The 27,968-nt window shown below is 38.6% G+C and overlaps 1 long non-coding RNA gene and 1 pseudogene across 3 annotated transcripts; one reads left to right on the forward strand and one right to left on the reverse strand.

The window, feature by feature from the left end:
* Window positions 1–14,468: 14,468 nt before the first annotated feature.
* LOC108620170 (uncharacterized) lies at window positions 14,469–16,512 on the reverse strand (annotated as a pseudogene). The gene is made up of 6 exons (XR_016271010.1): window positions 16,428–16,512; window positions 16,281–16,356; window positions 15,905–16,214; window positions 15,767–15,843; window positions 15,217–15,621; window positions 14,469–15,144 (listed from the first exon to the last, which is right to left on the reverse strand). The product of XR_016271010.1 is annotated as an uncharacterized LOC108620170 (transcript).
* A 915-nt stretch (window positions 16,513–17,427) lies between these two features.
* LOC149268042 (uncharacterized) lies at window positions 17,428–19,185 on the forward strand. 2 transcript variants are annotated; one of them, XR_016271012.1, is made up of 3 exons: window positions 17,430–17,834; window positions 17,985–18,514; window positions 18,655–19,185. It is a non-coding gene; the product is annotated as an uncharacterized LOC149268042 (long non-coding RNA). The 2 variants fall into 2 exon arrangements; XR_016271011.1 differs by having other exon boundaries at window positions 17,428–18,514.
* The last annotated feature ends 8,783 nt before the right edge of the window (window positions 19,186–27,968 follow it).

The raw sequence follows: 27,968 nt of genomic DNA on the forward strand, positions 1-27,968 counted from the left end.
CGAATACTTACATATATTTCTGAATAACTCAACCAATTCTGAAAGATCTTTTATAAGATCTTTTATAAATCATATTATATTATCCAAAAGAATCCAAATCTATTAGTTAGTAATTCGATTCAATCTATTCCGAGAGATATACACATATCTAATTATTGATTATTATTATTTTTTTTTAATAGACTCTATGCAATTTTTAAATATTAACAAAACTATGCAATATTAATATTTTCATTTTTGGTGACAAATTAATTCATAATATAGTTTTACAGAAAGAATATATCTTAAATATTTCGAATACTTACATATATTTCTAAATAACTCAAGCAATTCTGAAAGATCTTTTATAAGGGGTTTTCAGTTGTCTATGGCTGTTGCCATCAATACAGTACAGCTATATTCTTCATAGGGAGGCGTCTCCTGTTTTGCCACAAAGTCTAGGGTACGAGCCCATAAGAACTTGCCGTATAATATTGCACGCCAGCAGGAGCGTAAAGAGCTTATAGCATAAACAGTTCGTTTGTCAGGTCTACTCGTTTCTCACTTCACTTTCGTCTAAAGCAGGAACTTGACATTGGCAAGGCTTCATTGGAATTCCATCAGTTGGAGTTCCGTCTGTCTACTATTTCACATTCAAAGGGATTCGTATTTTATGACATTGCAGCATGATAAAGAAACAAAAAAGGAAAACGTAAAACAAAATACCTCTCAGTTGGAGTGCGGGCAGGTTTTATGGTTTTATGGCTCGGCACATAATTGATTTTTCGCGCAGTGTAATAAAAACAAGATGGTTGTCGTTAGAGTTTACCGTTATGCCATTATTGCTGCCCCAGTTGCACTTGTCGCGACTTTTTGTGCCAAATGTTGTCAGCCTTGACTTGCACTTACAAGCCAGCAGATGGGCCAGGCCGGGCGAGGGGGCGGACGAGGGGCCGGCAGTGGATTGGAGGATTGGTTGGCGAGTTAAAAAATTCAATTAGAAATTTACATAGTTGCAGAACTTCAAGGCGGAGTTGCCCCTTCCCACAATGGGCTAAAGTCCAATTGGAGAGCGCGTACTGCGTTCTGCCCTCTGGCATTGGCAACTGTATTGACAGCCAGACTCGCACATCCAGTTGCAGTTGCAGTGGCAGTTTCAGTGGCTGCCACATGTTCATCCATTGTGCAACAGAGCGTGTGGCAAATTGAATTTTTGCGGCCAGCCAGTCGGACGGGGGCAGACGAACACAGCGCGCCGCGGTTCAAAACTAACAAGAGAGCGTGAGCCAAATGAGTGTGAGTGTGTGTGTGTATGTGACTGACTGCGAGATACCCTATGGAGAGCACATGTGCTCCTATAATCCCTCAGGATTTGCATATTATATTACAGCTATTTGTTAATCTCAGGAAATATCGTATCAATGATATCAATATAACTGATATTTTATATGCAACTTTTAAAATATCGATATATTCATATTTTTAGATTTTTTAAAACTTTTTTTCCAACAATAAATATTTAACCCGTTCCAAAAAACAAGAATAAGTATTTTTTATTTAAATGATTCAATTTTTGTACTTTTTGCTTGGTTCACTTATCCCTCAAATATATAAAAAATATCGTTAAAAATATTCGATATTTAGGCAAAAAAAAAATATTCCGATATAAATATGTTTAAAAAAAATATATGTTGATACTTTGATATATTTTCAACAACCACAATAGATATAATATAGATATGCATCATAACTAGTCTAACTAAGTTGAGTGCTTTTAAAATAAAATAATAATAATAATAATAATAAAATAACAATACATTTATATTAAATGTGATCTGAATTTACATATTAAATTTTTGAATAACTTTAAATTTATTGTTAATAAATTCATTTTGAAATAAAATATTTATAAATTATATAATAGATATATACAAATGCTTATATACATACATATATATTTATATATATATTTTTTATTTATTCAAACGGATATTCATCTCGTAAAGAAACATAATCCTTGACCTCTGGCAGTGGGGCATCACACCCGTTAATCATACACTTGAACTGGTTGCAGGGTATACAAAAGGTGTTGATGGACTGCGACATGGTTACACAAATTGCATATCGCTGCGGACATAGACACGAATTTGGCAAATGGCCAAAAGAGCTTCTGGCCAAATGCGCAACGCTGCGCTTCACTGCAGCTAATTAAACGCGAAAATTGCATAAAAGCTGCAAAGCGCCAGCTCAAATTGTTACCAACTATGGTCCGGCATGTGGGCGTGGCCCTGCACGCCAAAATTTGTAAGCCGTAACCCTCGACACCGGCCACGCGTGCAGCTGGGTATTATCAACTTTGCCCAATGAGGCGTGCCCGAAAAATTAACTCTGCCATATGCGTTGAGCCGAACTAACGGGATAGAGAGAACTCTGCGGGCAGATAACGCGCGCGATAATGCCCGATATATGTATAGCCGGACTACGTAATTCGCAAGTCCATAGCACAGGACTTGGCTGTTCCGGCTTGACGACTGTCTAGCTGGCTGGCTGATTGACTGACTCCTCAATAAGTGATTGATTGCCCGAAGGCTGAAGCTCTTGTGTCACACGCAATGACTGTGTATAGGTCGAAGGCAATGTTTTTCATTCGAGCCGTACTATGCGATTCTCATCAAATGACATGACCAACTCAGATATGCATTGCGTTGCAAACTGATTAATTTTAGCTAGACATGGTATGAATGAATTTTTATAATTAAGCAATTTAGGTTGATTGACAGCCTTACTATGTGATTCTCATTAACATATCGCTTTTAGAATTTTTTAATAGAATTAAATGGTTTTTGCCTAAGCAAACTTTACTGATAATCAAAGCTGATCCTGATAATCATGCTACTATAAATCAACATTGTATTCATTAATACTTCATTATTGCGACTATAATTAACTATTTAATACTATATGCATCCAGTTATCTACCACTTCTATTATCAATGTTAGATATATACATTGTATATCTAATATCATTAATATATATGTATATATATACTCCTACTACTATTACTGTTCCTATTATTTATCTGATATTATCTAATTCTACTCATATTGTTATCTATCTATTTTAATATCTCTACTACTCCTATTACCTATGTACTACTACCTTCTTCTACTACTAATACTACTCTGATTATATATGTACTACTATCTACTTCTACTACTAATACTACCTCCTATACTACTCTATCTACTACAGCCTTCTCCTCCTATTATTATTATACATCTATTTCTACCATTAATACTATTCATACTATTTACCTACTACTCTTACTATATATCTCTACTACTCCTTGTACGTATCTACTTAAACTCCGCCTTTAAAATATCGATGTCTATTGCTACTACTATTTTTACTTCTACTACTATCTCTTGCTTTTCAATCTGTTGCAGGTCATATCTATCTGCTATTATTAATCATACATTAATTTAGATTTCAATGTCTGTTCCCGTAGATCTTTTGATCTTTGACTGTCATCCACTTACAGGGTATTCAGTCCAGGTCGCTGCCAAGACAAAACAATTTGTTATTTGTTGTATTGAAGTGGAATTGAAATTCAATTGGAGGAGCAGCAGCTGGTATCAAATTGAATACAGCAACCAGAAACCTGAACGAGGTTACGAATTAGACGCGAACGTGGGCTGGCCAGAGGAAGCGAATCGCGCCGTGGATGCGATGCTGGATGCGAAAATGGAAACTAAAGCTGACTCCTTTTTTCCTTTTATTTTTTTTTGTCAGGTCGGTTTGGGGATTGCTGGCCACCGAGGAGCGTAGCACGGAATTAGACTGAAAAAAAAAAATATAATTGCAACTGGCGTTCGTTTCAATTAAGTTGGGCGCACAAAATTTGCCCCGTCATGTGGCACGTAGCATCAGCCGCTTACTATGCACCAAGCACCACCCACCATCCACCACCCAGCACCCACCACCCACCGGCACCGCCCGCCGCCTGCAGCATGCAACAGTCGCTGGCTTTTGCCAGCTGAATGAGAAGAGCCCGAGTCGGTTACGGTTGCCGCTGCACTCATCGTCCCCAGTTGTTGCTAATTATTGCTGCGCTGCGCTTTCGGCCAGCTGAGCGCACACAATGGACCTGCTGGTCCCGTTCCCAGCTCTCGGCCTGCTCCTGCTAGATCCCCACTCGCCTAGCGTCTACTCTTTTCGCCCACTTCGAATCGCAGCGATTGCAGCGCAATTTAACAGATGCAACTGGCAACAACTGCACCCGAGGGATGCATTTTGTCGGCGGCAGCAGTTGCTGCCACTGGCTCGGCTGCTTTGTTAAACCGTTAGCTTGACGAGCAACGAGTTTCCGCCTTTACCTTTACCTGTCGAACGGAGCTCGTTGTCGACATAAATCGCGGCCATTTGCCACATCAGCGCGACGGGCATCAAATTTCTTGCCGCAAATCAATCATGCGGCTGTCCCATTCGCATTCGGACTTCATTTCAGCGCCATTAGCTGCCACATAACTCATGTCTGGGCTGGAGGGGCGGGGGGCGTTGGGTTAACGGCGCCCACAGCTTGGATAATTGAATACGAACGACAAAGGCATTGCGTACTTTTTGGGGCACTTTGTTGTCGTTGTTGTTGCTGTTACTGCTGCTGTTGCTTGTTGTTGTTGTTGTTGTTGTTGCTATTGTTGCTGTTGTCGGTAAGTATTCTCAGCTGAATGCCTTCGGCCAATGTGTTCATTCTCCTTGCCCACTTCGAGCTGCCTGGGCTATCTTGTTGTCCACTTGCAGCTAATTAAAGCTAATCGTGTTGCCCAGTTGAGTCTGCTCTAAGTGCCATACACTGAGCCAAAAGTGTGGGCAGCTACTTCCGACATCCAGATGCTATTTGCCAGCGCGCTGTCGCGCACAATATAATGATTCCAATGCATTAACAAGCCTCTTACGATTGTTTGCTCTCTCCTTCGAAGGGGATCTAGTTGTTAGGCAAATGTTCTTTCGCTCTTCCTTTCCTTTCTGCCTGTGTAGTTATGCTGGCTCTCAACATTCTCGAAGGTACATCTAACAAGCGTGGACAAGAGGCAGCGGTCGAGGGCGATGGCGAGGGCGGCGAAGGCGGCGGGGCGACTGCTTCTACTGTGCAAACATAGTCGATTTGTTGAAAACAAACCCGCCTCACCTCCCCCGCTCGCTGACTCCCTTACACCCTCTCTTGCTCCCGGTGAATAACAAAATGCCGAAGTCGAAACATGAAAACGACACCAAAGCCGAACGTTGTTGCATGCTCGACAAATTCGCCGCATAACAGCGCTGCGGCGAATTCGAGAAAGCTGCGCAATGAGTTACTGTGCGACTATGTATGAGTGAGTGAGCAAGAGAGAGAGAGAGAGAGAGGGAAAGAGTGTGATGGAGAGAGGGATACAGAGAGGGTGAGAGGGAGAGGGAGAGGGAGAGAGGTACAGGGGCAGAGTTGGGGGGAGCTGGCAGGTTTGGCCTAAGTCAAATCGTGGCCACTTCCTCAACTCAGTTGACGACGCGTCGTTCGCCCGGCTCTATGACAACATAGTGGGAGAACAGCTGGCCGCCGGGTGGGTGGTTCGATGGCTGGATGATTGGGTTAGTGGTGGCCAACTGGCCAACTTGGCAGCATTTACAACATTGTGCTTAACACTTTGCGTCTGCAAGTCGCATCGCTGCTGCTTTTGATGCTGCTGCTGCTGCTGCTGCGGCTGGTTCAGTAACAACCGCCTCTCCCCCTCCATTTTGGCGCATGTTGCAAAGTTGTGCTGGGCTTGCTGATGTATGCTCATATAACTTTGCCACTAACGAGACTCATGAGCTGCATAATAATGAGACGGCGTGGCAGCAGCGCAGCAGCGCAGCAACCCAAGCAATACTCCGCAAATAGGCGCCAACGGTAGCTGTAATCACTGAGCCTCCCCAGCGACGGACGAGTCCCACGTAAATCCCACGCCCAAACTTCAAGTTCCTGGGACAATGCTTCATTTCGTATTTACCGACAAACGTACACGCACACACATATATATTATACATACATATATATATCTATATATATTATGTGTAGTTATGTCTAGTCAGAGCCCATCAATCGTGAACCGCCAATGAATGCCATGCGATTAATTTAGCAACTGATTTGCCGTTGACGAATAACAATGCAACATAATGTGCCACAATTATTCATTTCAACGGCTGACAAGAAAAAGAAAAGCCAAAGAAAAAAGCATTCCTCGCTTCGTTCCACTCGCTGGCTTTCCTGCATGCGAATGAGTTGGGCTGCCTTTGATTATGCGGCCATGGCTTACCCAGATGGTTCGCCCATCAGCTAGTCAGCTTGCCATCCATCAGATACAAGATTTGGCTCTTTAAGACTTTCAGCTACATTTATAGGAAAACTTTGTTTGAATGCCTAAGATAGAATGGGAGGCAGGGAAAGAAAGAATGAAAGAGAGAGCGCGAGTTAGGGAAAATAGATTAAGGGAGAATCGCGAAAGAGACAGATATGGAGAGATAGAAGGGGGGACAGAGAGAAAAAAACAGAAGAACGACGACGTTAAATACAATGATAGAGAGGGAGAGAGTCAAAGAGAGAGTTTGTGAGAAAGAAGACGCCGAAAGAGAGCGACAGAGAAAGTAGAGGGAGAGAATATGGAGAAGTGTCTGAAGAATAAAGAGCGGGAAAAAGAACGAAGAAATAATTATAATGTATTGTAGATGTGGCAAATAGAGATAGAATTATATACCTGGATTTCTCAAAGAAAATTAAAAATAATCTCTTAACTATTCAGAGCAAAGTCATAATAGAGACAATAAGTTTAGTAAACATCATCTTTCTCACTTGCATCACATCTAGTATTTAAATGAGTTGGTTTCTATATGTTCCATAGCTCTCCGGAATCGACATGAATACATTTTACTATGAATGTGTATAACAGATGACCTACGCTTGAGAGCAATCAATGCTTTTAGATTATTAAAAAAAATGCGATTAGATTAAGTATATTGTATATACATTTGATACGCCACTTGAATCCAGTCTCGCTAAAGATTTTTTATAGAGCTCGTTCCGAGTATTTATATACTTCTTCGTAGGGTTCCAAGAGTATAATATAATAAAATTTAATAATATAATGCCCGTTTCGCTGACTTGTCTGAAAAAAAAAACCTTTGCAATGCTATCGAATTTGTTGTGCATGCTTTATAATATATCAAAATCAAATCAAATTTATGCACCTATTCCGGTAGTAGCAAATGGAAAATAAATGTTTGTTGCAGATTCTCCAGATTTAACTATTGACCATTCACGCTCAGTGCAGATAGATAATCAAATGATATGGTTCGTCGTAAATGGGAAAATAAATGATTTTCAAATACATTTAGTTATTTATAATATACTATATATATCATACCCAGGGCTGCAATGCTGCTTTGAGTGTCATTGGGAGAGCTACCTCCCATTAAAGTAGCATAAACTAAATTTGATGCAGTTTCCAGGGGATATTTAGTACATTTCCTGTTTTCGGCACAGGCTAGCAGCCAAGAGTCACTTACATTTGTTGTTGCAACTGGTGAAACTGTTAAAAATGTAGTCCTAACAGAAGTACTCTTATCTATGTGCAAAATACTTTCCGGCTAAGATGTTGGGCGAGTGCAATTGCTCAGTTTGTGCCCAACAAATCGCTCGTTCGTCACATTTTTTGTTTGTTTTTTGTTTCTTTCCCAGTTGTCTTTTCAATTACCACAGCAAGGGCGAATAAAAAAGCTTTACCAACTGCAGACCTGTTCCCCCGTTCGGCCTCGCTCCGGCCAGTCTCCATTCGCCTTCAGTCGGACCGCCGGCCAGCCGGACCTTTGGCCCATTGCGTTACAAGTGCAAATTAGTCGAGAGTGCCAACAAATTTAACGAGCAAATTTACACTCGAGCAGCGGCCACGACCGGATTCCAGTTTGTAGCAGCGACTTGCGACTGGCTTTGCCTCTGCCTCTGCCTTTGCCGCTGCCTCTGCCTCTGCCCTTGCCTTGCCCTTGCGTTTGGTTTTGGTTTTGGTATGAGCTGTTACGGTACGGTCCGGCGGTTCAGTCGACTGTCTGCCCGGACTGTGCGCCCCCTCGGGCTGACCTGCTCCACGAAGTGTTTGCCAGATCAAAATGGAACTTTTGCCACGCCAGCCAGTTGTAAATTTTCTGTGTTTGCGCTTCCGGGCCTCGAGGCATCTCTCCCCATCTCCCTGTCTTACCCTGTCTTTCTCTCTATCTCTCTCTTTCTCACTATCGCTCTGAGTGTTGTGTGTGCCTGTTTTAATTTAGGGAACACTGCAGAGCAATTGCCCTCCTCTTGGTGAAGGAAAAAACAAAAAGAGAAAACCAAGACCATGGAACCTTAGCCTAGCTCGCAGTGTCTTATTACGGCTGCTCTTGGCGGGTCGCGGGGCGATTTGACAGCACGGCCTGCTGTGCGTATCTGTGCAAATTGTTTACCTCACATTGCCACGCCCACTTCCAGGCATGGCCTGCCATGTCACGAGCCGGAGCATCTTTTATGAGAATTTTCTTTGAATTTAACTTTCGGTCCGGGAGTATTTTGCAGCTTTACCTCTCGGGCTCCCTATGCGATTATGGCGCTAGACGGAGCCGCGTGTGCTTGGCGTGTTCAAATTGAATCAAATGTTGGTTTTAGCCAAGCTGAGCGGCCATCGGATCTGGTAGGGTACAGAGCGTGCCCACCGGCTGTTATCGTGACACCGTGACACGGGCACGGGCACGGATACAATCCTAACTTATCCTAGGCACGATGCAAGCTATTAGCCATTTGAATGCAATGTATTGCGGTGTGCTTGAAGTCCGTGACATATCGGTGCACGGCCATTGCTCATCGTCCATCGCTAATTGGGACTGCAGTGTCCTGTGGCGTCCTCTCTGACTTTTGACCTTCCCCATTGGGTCTTCAAGCGTCAGCTTAGGCAACAGCTGAGCCTCTGCCTGGCAGCCAAAGTGGACGCGCGCTTTAGTCCCGCTCTGGGTCCCGGACCCAAGTCCGGAATCCGAACTGAGCCCGTTTCTGGATGCTACGTCTGTTGCTGGCCAGCTGCGAACCCATGTCAACTTTAATTGAATTTGATAGAACAAATATTTAGCAGCATCGCGCACCATTTACACCCGACACACTTAGCAGAGAGACTACCCCACCCACCCCCCCTGTCATTGAAGTCAAGGCCAAACAACAGTTGTGAAGCAAGGAAAGAGGGTCGAGGGTAGAGGTATTATAATCAATAAATTGCTATGTCATAATTAAGCTAAATTTATTTATTCTGCTCTCTCAGCTTGTTTATTTTCTCATTGACTATTTCACTTTGAAGTTTTCTTTAAAGTCATGTAAATGTTTATTAAGTACTCAAGATATGACAGTTAGGAAGAACCATATACACACAAAAGCAGATCATTACGATAATTAATATTAGTTGCTTATAGATTTCCATGGATTTTCTTATGATTGTTGATAAATTGCTGAAATTTATGTTTTCACTGTCCAAATTTTATCCTCAAATGTGGCAAATGAATCGAGAATGAACAATTTACATTTTGCATTTACTGTGTAGGGCCGGATAACGACTACACAGATTTTATATTTCTGGTTTTTCGATATTTATTCGAAAAAAAAAAAAAGATTTGAAATACCTGCGTGAGTCAGGGTATTCGCCTAGTCAGGCCGGCTAAAGTAGTCCTGTTTGTTTTAACTTCGACATAAATTTATGATGATAATATTAAAGTCGGACCGAGCAAAGCCGAGCCGGGCATTTTGCGCCGTAAAGTCAACTGAAACTAATCGGATTATTAGGTGAGTCAACTGGGCTCTATGCAATGGAAAAATGTTTCGAATATGGGCGAAGTTTATCGAAAAAATCAGACTCTGTCAATGCATTGCTAAGGCATTTGCCTTAGCATGGCATGTGGCATTTGGCCTGTGGTATATAGCATGCAAATGAGTAAATCAAAAACGTTGTCTTTCTCCTGTTCTGTTTTGTTTTGGTCCTCACCTACTGGCGTCGAGCTGCAGCTCCTTCTGTTTTTCCATTCCGTTTGCTTTCGTTATTAAATTGCCAGCCACATTGCGCACACTGGGAAGTATTTATTAAGTCATAAGCTCCATCTCCATCTCCATCTCCAACCCTGGCTCCGGCTTCAGCTCCTGCTGCTGCTCCTTCTCCTGGTCCTTCTCCTGCTCCATTTTCATCTCCATTTATAGCTGGCAGCAGCACCCACACTTGTATGCACATTTACACCCACATTCACACTCGCAAGCATTTTCCTTCATTCTCTCCCGCTCTCTCTCTCTCTCTCTCTCTCTCTCTCTCTCTCTCTTTCTCCTTTACAGTACATATATTACAGAAACGCACTCATATGAACGTAACAATGCGGCTACTGTAACCACACGCTGCACAGTGGGTCACACTGCTAATATGAGTAAGCAAATTATGCTATATCGAGATATATAAATATATATAATTTACTCATAGACATGACGTAGAATGATTTGAATTTGACTAAGAGAGAGAGAGAGAGAGAGAGAGAGAGAGAGAGAGACATTTTTAATTGGAGACTTTCAATGTTAAGCTTAGCTAGTCTAAGCTAAAGTAGATAGCTATATCAATTCTGAGCCAATTCAAAAATATTTATTTATATGTATTTTCATATTATACATATTTTCCAGTTGCCCGACCTTTTGAGGTGAGCTAATACATTTAGATGAAATCTATTATCGTTTTTAATTAGTTTTTATTTTTTTCATTAGCTTGCTTCACTGTGCGTGAATTGCATTTCACACCTGCTCCAAAAAGGGCAAAAGACCAGCAGGTGCCACAGTGGCACACACAACTATGGCAAACGAAGGCGCAGAATGCAATACACACACAGTGTTTATTTGGACTGTGCATGTGTGTGTGTGTGTGCATATACACATATGCAAATGTAGGTGTGTAAACATATATGGTGTTAACTATGAACACCGAACTTTATGCTGACAAGGACTGCAGTTCACGCCAACTACGTGCACACACACACACCCACACACATACATCTATATATGTATGCAGTTGGTTGCTCGCAATTGCAAAGCGCAAACTTTGCGAATCTTAACGATTTGCTTATTGTTCTTTCTCCATTGGCATTTACTGAGTATTTTTTAAGTTTGCCATTACGTGGGGCACACTGTCTGTGGCTCAGCGGCAACGGCAGCGGCAGCGGCAGCGGCTGTGTGGCACGACCCTGACCGCAGCGACGAAACCGCCTTTGCCACGCATCCGTGAGTCTCGAGCCATTTCGCACACACACACACACGCACATGCATACATATGTGCAGTGTCTAACGGAGCACCGTTTCTACTTTAATTGTTTCTCATGTTGCACTCACACACACACACAGACACACGCATAGAGCGCACACACTCAAATCAGCCTTCAATTAAAAAGTCTTGAAATAGCTGCATTAAGAGCTATTAAAGTTATGTTTAACGGTAAAGTTATCGGAATTATCAGGAGCTATACGGTTAAATACGTAAGGTCACTGAGTTAATGATTCTTTCAGATCTTGCGTCTATTCTGATTATTATTAAATTTAGCAAATTGATTCATTTATATATAATTTATTATTTATAATTTAAATAATTTAAATATACATATCTAAATAATGATTATTATGATTGAAATATCAGCTCTTCGCAGGGTCCAAAATATCTCCACGTCGGAGACCCGTTTTAAATCAAACTTTATTTATAATTTTCATTTGTAAGAACTTTTCTACTATACTATATAGTGCTTTAATCCATGATGATGAAATCGTAGAACTAGATTAGTTTATTCATGTAGTCGGGGCTTTTTGCTGAGGTGAGATGTTTTTTCAATATTGCGATGTACATGAATGAAGCGATCCGGTAAGCGTGATGAGTGGTGCTGATAATCGTTGATAGTCTATTGGACTTTATTCAATGACACCGTTTTTTGGCAAGTATACTAGGGTCTCAGTACAACTTGTAAAGTTATTATTTTTGTTCGATTCTCTATTCCGACCAAGAGTTTGACCTCCGTACTTGGCTCAAATAACGCTTCAGATCTCCAAATTGCGACCAATATATACTTTTACACAGCGTTTGCAGAAACTACTCTGTAGCAGCAATAGCAATCAAATTTGTGCTATGCTCTCGCTACCGCTCTCGTTTTTGACGAGAGCCGTAGCAGAGCCGTACCCTAACACTAAAAAGTTTGTGCTCTGCTCTGCTCTCGTAGTTTGTTGTGTTCAAATCTGTAGCGATAGCAATAGCACAAAACGAAATGATGTGCTACGCTCTGCCGTAGCGGTAGCTGAAAACAGATAGCGAAAGCGATAGCTGAAAGCAGAGAGCGAGATGAAAACAGAGCAAGATGAACGTAAGACAAATGTGCTTTTCAATGGGTTCAGGGTATAATAAGTATTATTTATTTAAATGAAAAAGGCCGCTTAACTCCTATATTCGGTACTCAAAAGCATCATAGTGCTTGTTTTGCATATGCAACGCCATATCTCATATGTTAGCACTTGTTAAACCCTGAACCCATTTTCAATGGGAAATCAGTGTATAATGGTTTTGTGAAAAAGTATGTAACGGGCAGAAGGAATCATCGCAGACCCCATAAAGTATATATATTCTTGATCAGGCACAAATTACATTTGGCTGTTCCATTCATAAAATCAGAATAATTAGTTTTCACTATATTTAATTTACATTTTTTTACATTCGCAATTGGTTCACTTATTACAGAAATGACCAACGCAAAAATATAAAAAATATAGCAAAAATATTCGATATTTGGACAGAAAAATGTTCCGATATATATTTTGTTGTTGAAAAATGTATCGATATATTGATATTTTGATAAATTTTCAACAACCCTATGGACACATATCATACAAACTAATGTTATTTTACCCTACCTAGTCGGGCATACCTTATCAGCACATTCGGGCTAGGTATTGAAAACAAAAGCTTAGTATTAACTAATTTAATTATGCGGCCAAATTGCAGCGTCAGTTATTGTCGTTGTTGTTGTTGTCCGCGCTGCATAAATCACCTTGACGTCATGGAGAAGGGGGGGGGGGGGGGGACGAAGTGGGCGAGGGATAAAGCTGAATAGCATAAAATGTCTTTGACGGCGGGATATCGCGATTCCGAGCCATTGACTCAAATTTGTCGACTGGCTCCAGCCAGCCTCTCAGCCCCCCAATCCCCCTACCACCCTTCCATTGCCACGCCCACAAAAGCCGACAAAACTGAGAAACGTTGGCAATGGGTGGGTGGTTGGGTGGTGGGATGGTCGGATGGTTTGGCTAAGACAGAACAATGGCAGGACAAGCTGCGTCTAGACGGCCTGGCCGAGGCAAGCTAATAAACTTCCACATTTCCGACATCAGCTTAAGCGGCATTAATGACGCGTTGGCGTTCAAATGATTTATTAACAGCTAGATGTTCCCGCTGATGAAGCTGTTATCTCTCTCTCACTCTCACTGTCTCTTTCTCTCTCTCTTTCTCTGTAGGCGAGTATGTGCTGTTCACAGCGTCTGCATGAGAAATCTTATCAAATGTCATTAAGAATGCAGCCAAGCTTATGCCGAAAGTAGTCCAAACTATAAGTCCCTAGTAAACCTTAAGACTTCTTTTCAACGATGCATAGTATGGCCTCTGCCGCCGGATCATGGCAAAAATAAGTAAAGTCCAAATCACAGATTTTTAATGCCATTCGATTGGAAATTAAGCATCCTAAAGTTTTTTGAAAATAGGTAATGTTTGAACGCGTCGATCTCAGAAGATATAAGATCTAGAGACTTGAAAATTTTTTTTACTAGGTCCGTGTATAGCACGCGCATAACGAGTTTTGCTTTAAATATCGATAAATTGCCCCGTTATCGAACCCCTGAACCCATTGAAAATGGGAAATCAGGGTATAATGGTTTTGTGAAAAAGTATGTAACGAGCAGAAGGAGGCGTGGCAGACGCCACAAAGTATATATATTCTTGATCAGGGTGACGAGCTGAGTCGATTTAGCTCTGTCCGTCTGTCCGTCCGTCCGTCCGTATGAGCAAAAGGATCTCAGAAGATATAAGAGCTAGAGAGCTGAAATTTGGCATGCATACTCGTGTATACCATAGGCAGTACAAGTTTATCTTATTTTTTCGATAACTCATCCGATAACTTTTTTATCGAGAATAATCGAAAAATCGAATGTACACACATTTTAACCATATGATTACGCTCTGAAAGTTTCATTAAGATTGTATGTCTACAAAAGAAATTATTCAACAAATAAATTCTTATAATGTCCACATAATCCCCACACTGTTTACTGCGCAATTGGCCGAGCGCGTGAATTACCATCGGGAGCTAGATGGTGTATATATGTAGGTGTCAAGATATTAATAAAACGTCCTCTTCATTCAAATGCCAAAACAGAAGTGAGTCTTTATTTCTAAGTTTTTTGGTTTTTTGTTTCGTATGTTCTTACAAAGAGTACAATGCTTATATGTGTAGGTAAATGATACATCGAGTATTTTATAATTGTGTGTGTGTTTGAGTGTTTTTGTGTGTGCTTATGTGTGTACAAAGAATTATTGAATATGTGTTTGTGTGTGTTGTTGGGTTGGTAACTCGTGCTTATAAGTGCATGTGAATGTATGTATGCATAAAAGAAGTCCAGAATTATTAGAATATTAGCTTGGAGGCTTCAGGGTATCTCCTAGTCGAGCAGTCTCGACTGGAGCCTTCTTACTTGTTTTTATTATACTTTGTTGTTAAGAAAGTATATATGTATGCCGGATATTCATGTCATGTCATTCGTCATAGATCATCGCCTATTCGAATTCCGTAGCATCACTGCTAATTATATTTTCAGTAGTGGTTGTTGTTATCGGATCATCGAGTTCTTGGACCACTTTTTTCGTTTCAGATAATTTGGGGAAATTATCCAATTTATTTTGAACATCCGTAGCTTTGCAGCACTGCACCAGTCCATAGACGGGATATTTCTGTAGTTTGCTGAAAAGACTTTTCTTCAGCCAGGGCACCTCGTGGCACATGCTCTGGCATAGACCGTTCCGCTCATTGATTGTGAACTGTGAATTGTGCGAAATTGAAATGGATTAAAATCAGTTCACATTTTCTACATAAGATGTGCGAGCACTCACAAACGGTGAATTATGGGCAATAACTACAAAATCAGAGGCATTCAGAGCTGGCTCCACGTTGCGAACATGCGCCCAGATGTGTGCGGGCACTATGATGGTATTTTCCGAGTCGACTTCAATGGACAGTGTGCGGTTGTCCTCGCAGGCATTCAGAGTGGGCACGGCAACGGTACCGGAGACACCGACATTAACATCAAACTTATCATGGACGCTAGCATCCCTGAGGGCGTTCAGAAAATGCCGCCAATTGCCGTTGCGAAGAGCGCGCAGCCAAACAATCGAGATCATTCCTTCAAACTCATTAAGATCCTGGCTAAAGGCGTCGTCCTGTATTCGAACGTCCCGGTGCCGAACACCACACTTAGTTGTTTGTCGGTGCGGAACGCGTTCATAATGCTATCTGAGCTGTAAAAGTGAAAAATCTGTATTTTCTATAGCTTTGTGAATAATTAACATTCGCTTAAGGTTCCAATCTTAAGATCTCAGCTTTTCATTTGTTCTGTAAGCACTATTATATCATTTACTTATCGACTTCATGTACATAACATACCTGATCGGCTTGAACACATTTTTGCTATAAGCAACTTCAATGTCGAGACCCAATTCGTTGAGTTGTCCCACTTGTGACTATTGAGAACAAATGCTGTGGATATTTTTGACAGAGGTATATGTTCCGAGCTGGTCTTACCTGTGCAAGCACCTTAATTTTAGATGGATAGGCCGTGTAGCTAACATACTTGAGCTGCTGCTTAACAATATCGTAGCATATAGCAACGTTTTTAATGGAGCCATATTCTCCAAAACTCTGGCCAATAACGAGACTCATGTATTTATTGCAGTCCGGCATGGACGTTAAGCTCTCATACATGGGGGAAATCCGATCACCCAAGCATTTTATATATCGTATATTTTTATCATCAAAGGTAAATATATTTATATTGCTATTACATGTCAACTTAATGCGTTTCTTTTCCATCGTTTGCATTCCGTATACGTCGCTAAATTTAATCAAGATTCAAATCGCTCTTAATTTGTTTTAGAGAGATATACATACTTCAACATACGTGTCATAAACGAATCCATTGCCACAATATAAGTCAACTGATTCATAGTCGTCACGAATTATGTTCGACGTCGTCTCTGAAACCCAATGCTTCGATCCAAAATGAGTTATTATTTTCGGTTGTGGTGATTCTATTGTCAGCTCACACCTCGCATCTGCGCCCTCGAATATCAAGAAGAGCCCGGACAAGCCGAGAATAAAAGCACTTAATGGTTTCATCTCGCCAAATAACGAAATACAACTGTGGCATCTGACTAGTCTTGGCTCCTTTATACTGTTTCCAATCGTTAATCATTGTAAAATACAAATGCGCACTCTTTTTATATAAATACATATGTATATATGCATATACATACTTAACAAGTAAGAAGGCTCCAGTCGAGACTGCTCGACTAGGAGATACCCTGAACCCTCCAAGCTGATATTCTAATCAGTCTGGACTTCTTTTATGCACACATACATACACATGCACTTATAAGCACGTGCTCTGCTGACTGCGCAGTTAGCAGCGACTGCGCTTGGGCTGCGCTGCAATGTGGGCAATAATATGAGAATTTATTTGTTGAATAATTTCTTTTGTAGACATACGATCTTAATGAAACTTTCAGAGCGTAATCATATGGTTAAAATATGTGTACATTCCAAAGCACAAGTCTCTAGTACTTGAAAAGTACTAGTACTAGTACTTTTACAAATTGGGGGAGAAGGGGGCGTGGTATCCAAAATCTGCAAATTACAAAATCTTTGTATCCACTAACTTTATATACAACCCAAATATGAAGTCTCCAGGTCTAAAAGTGTTAAAATTATGCTGAAAAAACCAAGTCGATTTTTCGATTATTCTCGATAAAAAAGTTATCGGACGAGTTATCGAAAAAATAAAGCAAACTTGTACTGCCTATGGTATACACGAGTATGCATGCCAAATTTCAGCTCTCTAGCTCTTATATCTTCTGAGATTCTTTTGCTCATACGGACGGACGGACGGACGGACGGACGGACAGACGGACAGGGCTATATCGACTCAGCTCGTCGTGCTGATCAAGAATATATATACTTTATGGGGTCTGCGATGATTCCTTCTGCCTGTTACATACTTTTCACAAAACCATTATACCCTGATTTCCCATTTTCAATGGGTTCAGGGTATAAAAATATAATGCTTAATAAATCTATATATATAAAAGAAAGTTGTGTAAAAGTGAAGACTGCTTATAACTTGATTTGGGCTGAACCAATTTTCATGGTTTTTGATTTGTTGGATTTGTCTCCGCAACGAGTTTAGTATAGGGTCTTAAAAATACTGAAAAAATTTGCCGAATACTTGAAAAACGCGGTTTTTTCCCCAAATGTTCAAATTTTTTTATACCCAGTAGGCTTGGTAACAGTGACAGTTTTGACAATAGTGTAGAAGTAAATAAACAAATGTAGTCAGTCAGTCTACGGCACAGCCTCAGGCGAACCTGACTATTCATAAAAAAGGACATTTGTTAAAAAAAAAAATTTTGAAAAACAATACGCATACGGACAAAAGCAAAATATCTCGAAAGTTCAGGTAGGTATTGTTGAATTTGTTTTTCTCAGACATTATTTTTGTAAATAATTTATATTTGTATTTCTCGACATTATTTTTGTAAATAATTTTTATTTATATTTCTCGATTTCTCGATATTTTATGTGGTTTTGTGCGATTGTGCATATTCAGTATTACTATTAATGAAAATGCCGCGTCCTAGAAGATCTAATCTTTCCCAGCGGACCCATAATGCAATTAGGCTACGGAATACCGTGAGTCAATTATCTGACGAAGAACGAGAAAGGCGCCGCGTTAGTACCCAGCAAAGAAGGGCCTTAATTCGTGCTTCTCAAAGAGAGGCAGCCCGTGAAACGGCAATAAGAAATGGTTCAAGGATTGATTTGAATCGAGCAGCGTTTCGATATGATTGTACCATTGACTACAGCTTGAATCGTTTAGTTTGCATTGGTCCAATGGACGTTGTTTGCCAGCATTGTGGCGCATTGAAGTTTGCTGGTGAAACGCCCGGTTTGTGCTGCCTTAGTGGTAAAGTGACATTGCCATTAGTGGTCCCGCCACCAGAGCCATTGCGTTCCCTGCTTTATGGCGAAACACTACAATCACAACATTTTCTAGCGAACACTCAAAAATACAATGCCTGTTTCCAAATGACATTTGGGGTGGAAATTATTGGATACGGATATAATCCGACATTTAAGGTAATTTACGTTAAAAATTTTATTTTCTATGACTGTCAAAAAAAAAAAAAAAAAAAAAAATGTTTGGAATAATGTAGTTTGTTAGATTTCTGTAAAAAGTGTTTGTAAATCTAACTATAACTATGGCTTTGAATTTAAAGATTCAAGGCCAGAGTGGCCATCGCATTGGATCATTGCAACCTATTGAAGATGCACAGCACAAATTCTTGCAAATATACTTCATGGGCAATATGGAAGAACAACTTGACCGGCGTCAAGAAATGAACACAGCTATGAAAAGAGCAATTCTCCAAGATTGGCATGCTTAGAAATTTAAACCAACCAAAACTGTGCAATGGAACGCGTTTGGTGATAAGAAAACTGATGAGCAATGTGATTCACGTGTCGATACTCAAAGGAAAATTTAAAGATGAAGTTCTTATTACTAGGATTCCGATGATCCCAACAGATATGCCCTTTGAGTTTAAACGAATTCAATTCCCGATTCGTCTTGCCTTCGCCATGGCGATCAACAAATCACAGGGCCAATCTTTGACTATTTGTGGCCTTAATCTAGAAAATGCGTGTTTTTCTCATGGTCAATTGTACGAAGAATGTCGTTTACCACAAGGTGCTTAAATGAAAATCCGATTAATAAATTAATCAGAGCGTATCCCAACCTGAACAACATAGCTTTCAACAATTTTATACCTAGAAATAATGGATAGGGCAATGCAACGTTTGCCGGGCCAGCTAGTATGAGAATAATAATATTGTGGAAGACCCTGATAGCTTCCTTATCACAAATGTATACATATGTACATATGTATGTATGTATGCATACGTATGTATATTGCATCAATATATGTATACAGTGTACCAATAATGCCTTCGTACAGCCACACCTCTTTTCTATGGGACCAAAAAAAAAAACTTACAGCTTCATAATCAATTTTATTAATCCTAATTTATCATAAGAATTAGGTCTCTTGCTTAGTTTAGGAGTTGTAACTAAAAGATCATACAAAAATCTTCATACACTGTACTTTCCTACAACGAAATTGATAACGTTTGTTTTCCAATGTACATACATACATATGTACATATTCATATATGTATGTAAGTATTTGCATGCAAACAAATTTCCTTCAAATGGAATCGATAAGTGGACAGACATTGATTAAAAACACCAGGTAAATATTTAAGCATAGAAGAACGCCAGTTTGTTTTAATTATGCACGCTAAGCAGCAGAAATCATATTTGGAACATGCGAATACATGCATACATATGTATGTACATACATACATATGTACACACATACACTCATGATGAAAATAATGAGTATACCAAAATAATATGTAAATTTTTTGTATTTCTGAAAAAAAAGGAAAAACTAGATGGTAACTTTAAAAACGCAATCTGGCAATGTGATGCCAAATAAAATTTTGTGTTTACCAAAAAAAGTGTACCTATTAAAGCACAAAAAACTGCCTTTTCTAATAAAAAATAAAAAAAAATCCAAATATACTTATTTTCATTAATATATACATACAGTTGCGAAAAATAAAATAGCACCACTTGCAAACGCAAAGTTTAAGAAGTTCTCCTAGGTGCATTTATCAATATATTGATCTACTTTTTTCTTGTATGTAAGCAGAAAACAATGAATAATCGCAACAAGCCAGAATTATCCCAAAAATATTAATCGTTTTTATATAATTCAAAAAATTCTCAAAAAAGTCGTAAAAATGCCGAAAAAAATAATAGCACCACTAACCCTTTTCGAGTGAAAATCTGTATTTTTCGCAGATTTGAATATCTTCAAAAGCACTTATTGATTAGATTTGTTGTTTATATATCTATTTTGATTAAAAAATTTTCAGAATTTGTGAAAATTTGCAAAAAAAAATGGGTCGTGAAAAGCATTACCCCACCGAACAACCCAATCTCATCAAAAAGTTGATTTTAACTCGAAATTCTCACAGGAAAGTTGGTCATTTGATGGGTTGTTAAAATCAAATGATCCACAATGCATTAATACATAAAAAAAATTGATGAAAAGCGCGGATTGCGTTGAGTTCTGACGCAAAATCATGTCACTCGTCTCATTCACGGGAGTAAAAGGATCCTTTTAAGCCGGCTACTCAACTGAAAAAGGACCTAAACATATCAGCAATGGACCAAACAGTACGGAAATATTTAAGACATCTCGATTTGAACACTTTCCGTTTAAGAAAAGTACCATATTTGAATATAAAACACATTTCCAAACGGATGGCGTTTGCAAGGGAAACACAAAAATTGGTCTACACAGGAATGGAGAAACATACTTTTGAATAATGAAAGTAAGATGCTAATTTTTAGTGGAAAAGGATCGCGGTCCTACGTGAGACATCCACAGAACTTAGAATTCGGTCCTAGATATAAAAAAAAACCCTTAAACATGGCGGATCAAGTGTATTAGTATGAGACTGCTTTTTTGCAAACGCCATCCGTTTGGAAATGTGTTTTATATTCAAATATGGTACTTTTCTTAAACGGAAAGTGTTCAAATCGAGATGTCTTAAATATTTCCGTACTGTTTGGTCCATTGCTGATATGTTTAGGTCCTTTTTCAGTTGAGTAGCCGGCTTAAAAGGATCCTTTTACTCCCGTGAATGAGACGAGTGACATGATTTTGCGTCAGAACTCAACGCAATCCGCGCTTTTCATCAATTTTTTTTATGTATTAATGCATTGTGGATCATTTGATTTTAACAACCCATCAAATGACCAACTTTCCTGTGAGAATTTCGAGTTAAAATCAACTTTTTGATGAGATTGGGTTGTTCGGTGGGGTAATGCTTTTCACGACCCATTTTTTTTTTGCAAATTTTCACAAATTCTGAAAATTTTTAAATCAAAATAGATATATAAACAACAAATCTCATCAATAAGTGCTTTTGAAGATATTCAAATCTGCGAAAAATACAGATTTTCACTTGAAAAGGGTTAGTGGTGCTATTATTTTTTTCGGATTTTTTTACGACTTTTTCGAGAATTTTTTGAATTATATAAAAACGATTAATATTTTTGGGATAATTCTGGCTTGTTGCGATTATTCATTGTTTTCTGCTTACATACAAGAAAAAAGTAGATCAATACATTGATAAATGCACCTAGGAGAACTTCTTAAACTTTGCGTTTGCAAGTGGTGCTATTTTATTTTTCGCAGCTGTACATACCTAATACAGAAACGTTTACCTAAAAACCTTAAAAAAAAAGTGGTGTACCTATTATTTTCATCATGAGTGTATGTATGAGTGTACATATCTTGTCTCATAGTCGGTCTACAATCCAACTAATTCGACAGTTCAAATACGAAGGGCGAGTAGAGAACAAGCGAAAAATCTAGAATGTAATTACAGTTGTACATACATATGTATGTACATTGTACATTTATACATGGGTACATACATATGAATGTATGTATGTAGAACGCAAGAACGCAAAACGTCGTTGTCCGAGTAGGTTTGCACATACATACATATGTATGTATCAGCAATGACTAAGGCCGAGCGTAACGGAATCACTGCGCGCATGCTTTGTATGCGTGTGTGGGCACTGCTGATGGTGATATCTGACTCTCTCCCTCTCTGTGTGCGAGTCAATACTGTTGTTTCGGCTTATTTTCTCCCAGATCAGGAATTGTAGCTTTTTAGGAATTCGGAAAAGTATTTTTCCTGCTTTTTAGTTTTGAATATTTTGACTGAATATTTTACGGTTTTTGTATAAAACTTGGGTGTTGTTATGCATAAAAAGGCCAACCAATTTACGAATGGACATTTCTATATTCATATTTTACAAAAAACATACGAGGTCTTCAATCACTATTCAGCTGTTTTGGTCGCGTTTCCAGCTAGAGCTAGCTTTTTGCTATCAAGCACAATGACAGCACTGATGCAAATGTATGCCTTGTTGCGCATGTGTGCGTGCGTGCGCTATCGTCGATGTCGAAAAGTGTCTCTCTCGTATTCGCGCCAGTATGTGTCGATGATTATTGTGCGTATGTGTCTGCATATGTGTGTGTGTCGGCGTGTTGTAGCCTAACTCGAAAGCAGCTCTGATTGTTTCTAGCTTTGGCTTCTTGTGGCTCTTCTAAACTTGCATGAACACATCATTCTCAAAACAACAGTCGACGAAGATGGTAGTAAATTACTGATTGGGCGGAATAGGGTCCGCAAGAAACGAACGACAATATTCCTTCTCATGCAACAAAACATGAAAAACGCTTAAATTGCTTTCAGAAAGCAATAAATACATTTGTTGATTAATATATCTTAAGCAATGACATAGTAAATATTTATTCGATATTATTCAACGTTACGTTTCGTTGCTTGCTCGACTTTTGATTATTGTCACCTCTTAAGCAACTAATAGTCATTATTATTCAGTAGAAATTATTAAGTTGTCAAAATATTCATGTGGTCTCAGCTGCTGAATAAGTAATGAAAAATATTGGTAGACTTAAGGACGTTGATAAATCAAGAGGAGGAAAAAGTAAAAATATGTCAATAATATCACGGGGGGTATTTTAGTCTCAGCCATATACAATCAGTAATTATTTAAAAATTATAATTCAAAACCAAAAGCCATTCGGAGCTAGACCATAAGTATTTGGGAGGAAGCTAATTAGAACAATTATTTTAAAAGTAAATTTAGGTCCCTAAACTCAAAAATGAATTCGGAACAATAAGTGTCTGACTTCGGCATTCGACCATGGGAACGAGAGTAAATTTATTGCAAATAAAGACAAACTTTCCAATTGTTTGTTGCCCGCAGAATCCATATGCTTATTGACCTCAGTCCAAAACGATACGGTATCCTCTTGATTTTTCCATTGGACAAGGTGAACTGTATTATATTGATATACAATTTTCTCAATTTCTTCGGCATTGACTCCAATATTTGAATTATTGGGTCTTTATTTGCTCGCAATATATTTTGAACAGAAAATGCATCTATTTTTTCCAAAATTTCAAAGTTATCTGGCAATCTGAAAATAATTATATTCGATTTAATTTACAAATATAATGCAATAAGAATTTTAATACGTATGCTTTAGTTGAGAAATCAATTCAACAACGATGTCAGTGCAATGTTGGCGAATACTCATCTCTGCGATGTCATCAATACCTTTTTTTTATACCCTGAACCCATTGAAAATGGGAAATCAGGGTATAATGGTTTTGTTAAAAGTATGTAACAGGCAGAAGGAGGCGTGGCAGACCCCACAAAGTATATATATTCTTGATCAGGGCGACGAGCTGAGTCGATTTGGCCCTGTCCGTCTGTCTGTCCGTCCGTCCGTCCGTCCGTCCGTCTGTCCGTCTGTCCGTATGTTTGAACGCGTCGATTTCAGAAGATATAAGAGCTAGAGACTTCAAATTTTTTTTAAAATGTCCGTAATTACAGCGCGCCTATCAAGTTTATCATTAAAAATCGATAACTCATCCCGATCTTTTTTTTATCGATAAAAAATCTTATCGAAAACCAATTATAAAATTATATCTTCTACACCCTTATTGCTAGAGTCTCCAAATTTTTAATGTATGCTTATATGCAATTTATACAATTTCGGTTTTTGTTAAAATTTACCCCCCACCCTTAAATTCACCCCCTCGCCATCACTTTTGTAAAAAGCGTATTTCAAATACTAGAGACTTGGGCTTTGGAATGTACACACATATTTACCATATGATTACACTCTAAAAGTTTCATTAAGTTTCGTATGTCTACAAAAGAAATTATTTAACAAATAAATTCTCATAATATTGCCCACACTGCAGCGCAGCCCAAGCGCAGTCGCTGCTTACTGCGCAGTTAGCAGAGCGCAGGCTTATGCGTGCGTGTGGATGCATGTGTATGTATGTGTGCATAAAAGAAGTGCAGAATGATTAGAATATCAGCTTGGAGGGTTCAGGGTATCTCCTAGTCGAGCAGTCTCGACTGGAGCTTTCTTACTTGTTTTAATTTTCAAATGTGACTCGAACTCGTATCCCAAATATAAATCGCGTTTTATATAAAGTTCAAAATCATCTTCCAAAATATCGATTTGGAAATCGAGCGGAATTACTTTTGTTTTTAGGAAATTAATTCCAAAAATTAAGTCTCCCAGTAATTTTGTGGGGTTTGATTTATTTGATTGGAAGTTTTTATTTATACGCTGCATAACTTCCAGAATAGGTTTTAAAAATAGTAGGTACAGGTAATTGACCTCATTGTATACATCACTTAAAATTGAAGCTTTGTGACACTTTTCTGTTACCGCTGCGATATTAAAATGCAGCTTTAAATCATTCCATTGGCTTAAAATTCGTTTAACAGCATGTTTAATTGAAAGCCACCTCGTGTCGCATACTCTAGGGATCTTAAGGGGTTCCTGAATAAAAAAAACATTATATGCGAGAGCCATAATTAATTGTATTACATTCACAATAAGTTGAATTATTTAAAATAAAACATTTACTTGGGAGTTTCAGGACAACATATACTTTTCAAGTTTTTTATTGGGAGTTTCCGTTTACACAATTCTGCCAATACACAGTTTGATATAGTGACCGCGTCTCCATTTTCAAGTGGAATCAACGACAACAATGTTGATGTTATGTCCATACGTTGATGGCTATATATATATACAAATATAATAATTAAAATTGTTTAAGTACTAAAGATGGTTTCTTACCTAGCATCTTATTAATGCAAACAGCAGTTGACTCGTCTATTAACAAGCTATATTTGCTTTCCCCTATATAATTTTTTAGCTCCTCCTCGAAGTGCGGGGCCAAAACATTTTTAATTATCCCTGTGCACTTGGTTCTGTGCAATTTTATATCTTTTGCGTCAAGTTACATTGTTGTCTGTCTGCCAGTTACATTGCTTGCCAGAGGTTTAAACTGAATTTTATTTACCTGTGCGATGGGCTCTGCCCTTTGCACATGTTTTTTTGTACGACCATGCGCGCGAAGCTGGTCAATTTTGGAATTTAACGTGCACTTGCAATATTTGCAATATGCCTTGTCGGGGTCCTTGGGATCCCGACACATCCAATTCTTTAATTCCGATTCGTTCATCCACGAATCGCGGAACTTTTGTTTATAAATTTCTTTTGGCATGATCAAGCTTCAAAAATTATAACACAAATAAGCAATATTCGATAGGTCTGATATCGATTACACGTTTTTGAACAGGGTTGCATCGCATTGAAAAGTGATGGGTGAAACCAAAAAATCAATTTTCAAGCGATGCCATTCAGTTCAACAGAATGCAGAATAATTTCCTTTGGTAGACATACAATCTTAATGAAACATTCAGAGCATAATCAAATGGTTAATATAATGTGTACATTTGATTTTTCGATTACTCTCGATAAAAAAGTTATCGGAGCTATCGAAATAATAATAGTTATCGAAAAAACATGATAAACCTGTACTGCCTATGGTATACACGAGTATGCATGCCAAATTTCAGCTCTCTAGCTCTTATATCTTCTGAGATCCTTTTGCTCATACGGACGGACAGACGGACAGGGCTATATCGACTAAGCTCGTCGTCCTGATCAAGAATATATATAATTTATGGTATCTGCCACGCCTCCTTCTGATTGTTACATACGTTTTCCAAAAGCATTATACCCTGATTTCCCATTTTCAATGGGTTCAGGGCATGATAAATGGCTATTTCCATGTCACAGCTTATTTCGTGCACTGCATTATCAATGACTTTAAACCCAAAAATTCTTAAATTGGTATTAGGTATGACCTCTTCTAAGCGTGATTCCATCGAGTTTACCAATTTTCGGGTGACTTCGCCGTTTTGAGGTCATTTTTATTGGATATCATGTGGACAGTTCCAGATCAACCAGGACTGGACACTACCAAATACATATACTCAGAAATTAACTTATTGTGGGATGGGCTGAACAATTATCAATTAATAGCAATATCTTCTTTGTCTATTTTTAAGTCCAGCATCGCGTTCCCAACTTACAAAAATTTCAGATGTCATCCATGCATCGTGCGCGAAACCGCTGATTTAGCGGCGATTGATTAATAACTTCTGGAAAAATGATGCTATTTATGTACGGATATTTTTCTTTCTCTGATCTTTATTTCTGGCTCTAAGAGCTACTTCTTCGTTGGTTTTCTTTTCATTTGCATGCTAGTTTTTTAATGAAATTTTTGATTTTCATAGCAATGTTGGCGCATTGGCAACATAACTCATTTGAGGACTGACATTATTGCTAAGAAAAATATTTATAAAATAATATGCGACAATTTCACTTCGTAATACACAGACTATTAAAAAAGAAAAAAAAAATACCGAACACAGTCGAACCTTAAAAGTTACATTCTGCTAAAGTTCTGTTTCTTAGTAAATGTTAGACACATTCAAGTACTAAAGAAAAAATTATTATTATTATTGTTATTATTATTATTGTTGTTATTATTATTATTATTATTATTTTTGTGATATTGCCCGTTTTGTTTCTTTCTCTGGTCTTTATTTCTGGCTTCAAGAGCTACTTCTGACATCATATAACTATCGGAAGGGCAAAGTGTTCTATAATTTCTGCACCATGAATGCATGTTGGACATGATATGGACAGATTAAGGCATATGGGTACATGTCTACAAATAATATTGCTGTTTAATATGCACAATAATAATAGGCTAGTGTTCGCCATCCAACCACTCCTGATTTTTAAGAATTCAATGGCTTTCATTCCATTTGCATGTCAATTTTTTTTTAATGAAATTTTTATTTTTTTTTTTAGCAATGTTAACGCATTAGTCGTCCTCGAAATTACTTTTGATAATTAATTGAATTTGAACTAATCGGAGCTAAATCAGCCATTTCGCCCACTATGCCATGCCCGGCGATTACTATAGTAGCCAACAGGCAATGACTGAACATTTTTAAATCACCTAGGTTGCTTTAATTTTCCAATACCCAATACTTTTTTTTTTTTTTTTAGAGTGCCACTCATTGGTTGCAAGAAGCAAAGTTATCCTTTCCTTGGATAGCTTCAATCCAGTCCACTCTTCACCTATAAATTTGAATTTCAATAAGCAGATTCTTTCAAAATAATTTTATATATCAGTGTTCGAATGACGATGGCATTAAAAATTGTTATTTTCCTGCTTAGCTAACTTGTTGGAGAGTCTCAGCATTCAATCCAGATTTTTTAGTTTAGTCCTGTCTATGTTAATTGCGTGATGACCTATAGTGCTGCATATACATAGGTCAGTTTCCAATCGACTGTAGCAGCGAAATATTTCACTTTGCTCTCTCCTCTTTTCGTTATAAAGCTTACGAGTGCTAACTTTTGTGCATTGATGGTTATGCACCACCGTTCTGAGCAACCTCTGGAGAATTTCGGTAGCTTTTTAGCGAGTACAGGCAACAGTTTAATAGGCTTGTACGATCCAATTT

The sequence above is a fragment of the Drosophila arizonae genome, chromosome X (genome assembly GCF_054131065.1).
Source record: "Drosophila arizonae isolate 15081-1271.41 chromosome X, UAZ_ARI_1.0, whole genome shotgun sequence".
NCBI classification, from domain to species: domain Eukaryota; kingdom Metazoa; phylum Arthropoda; class Insecta; order Diptera; family Drosophilidae; genus Drosophila; species Drosophila arizonae.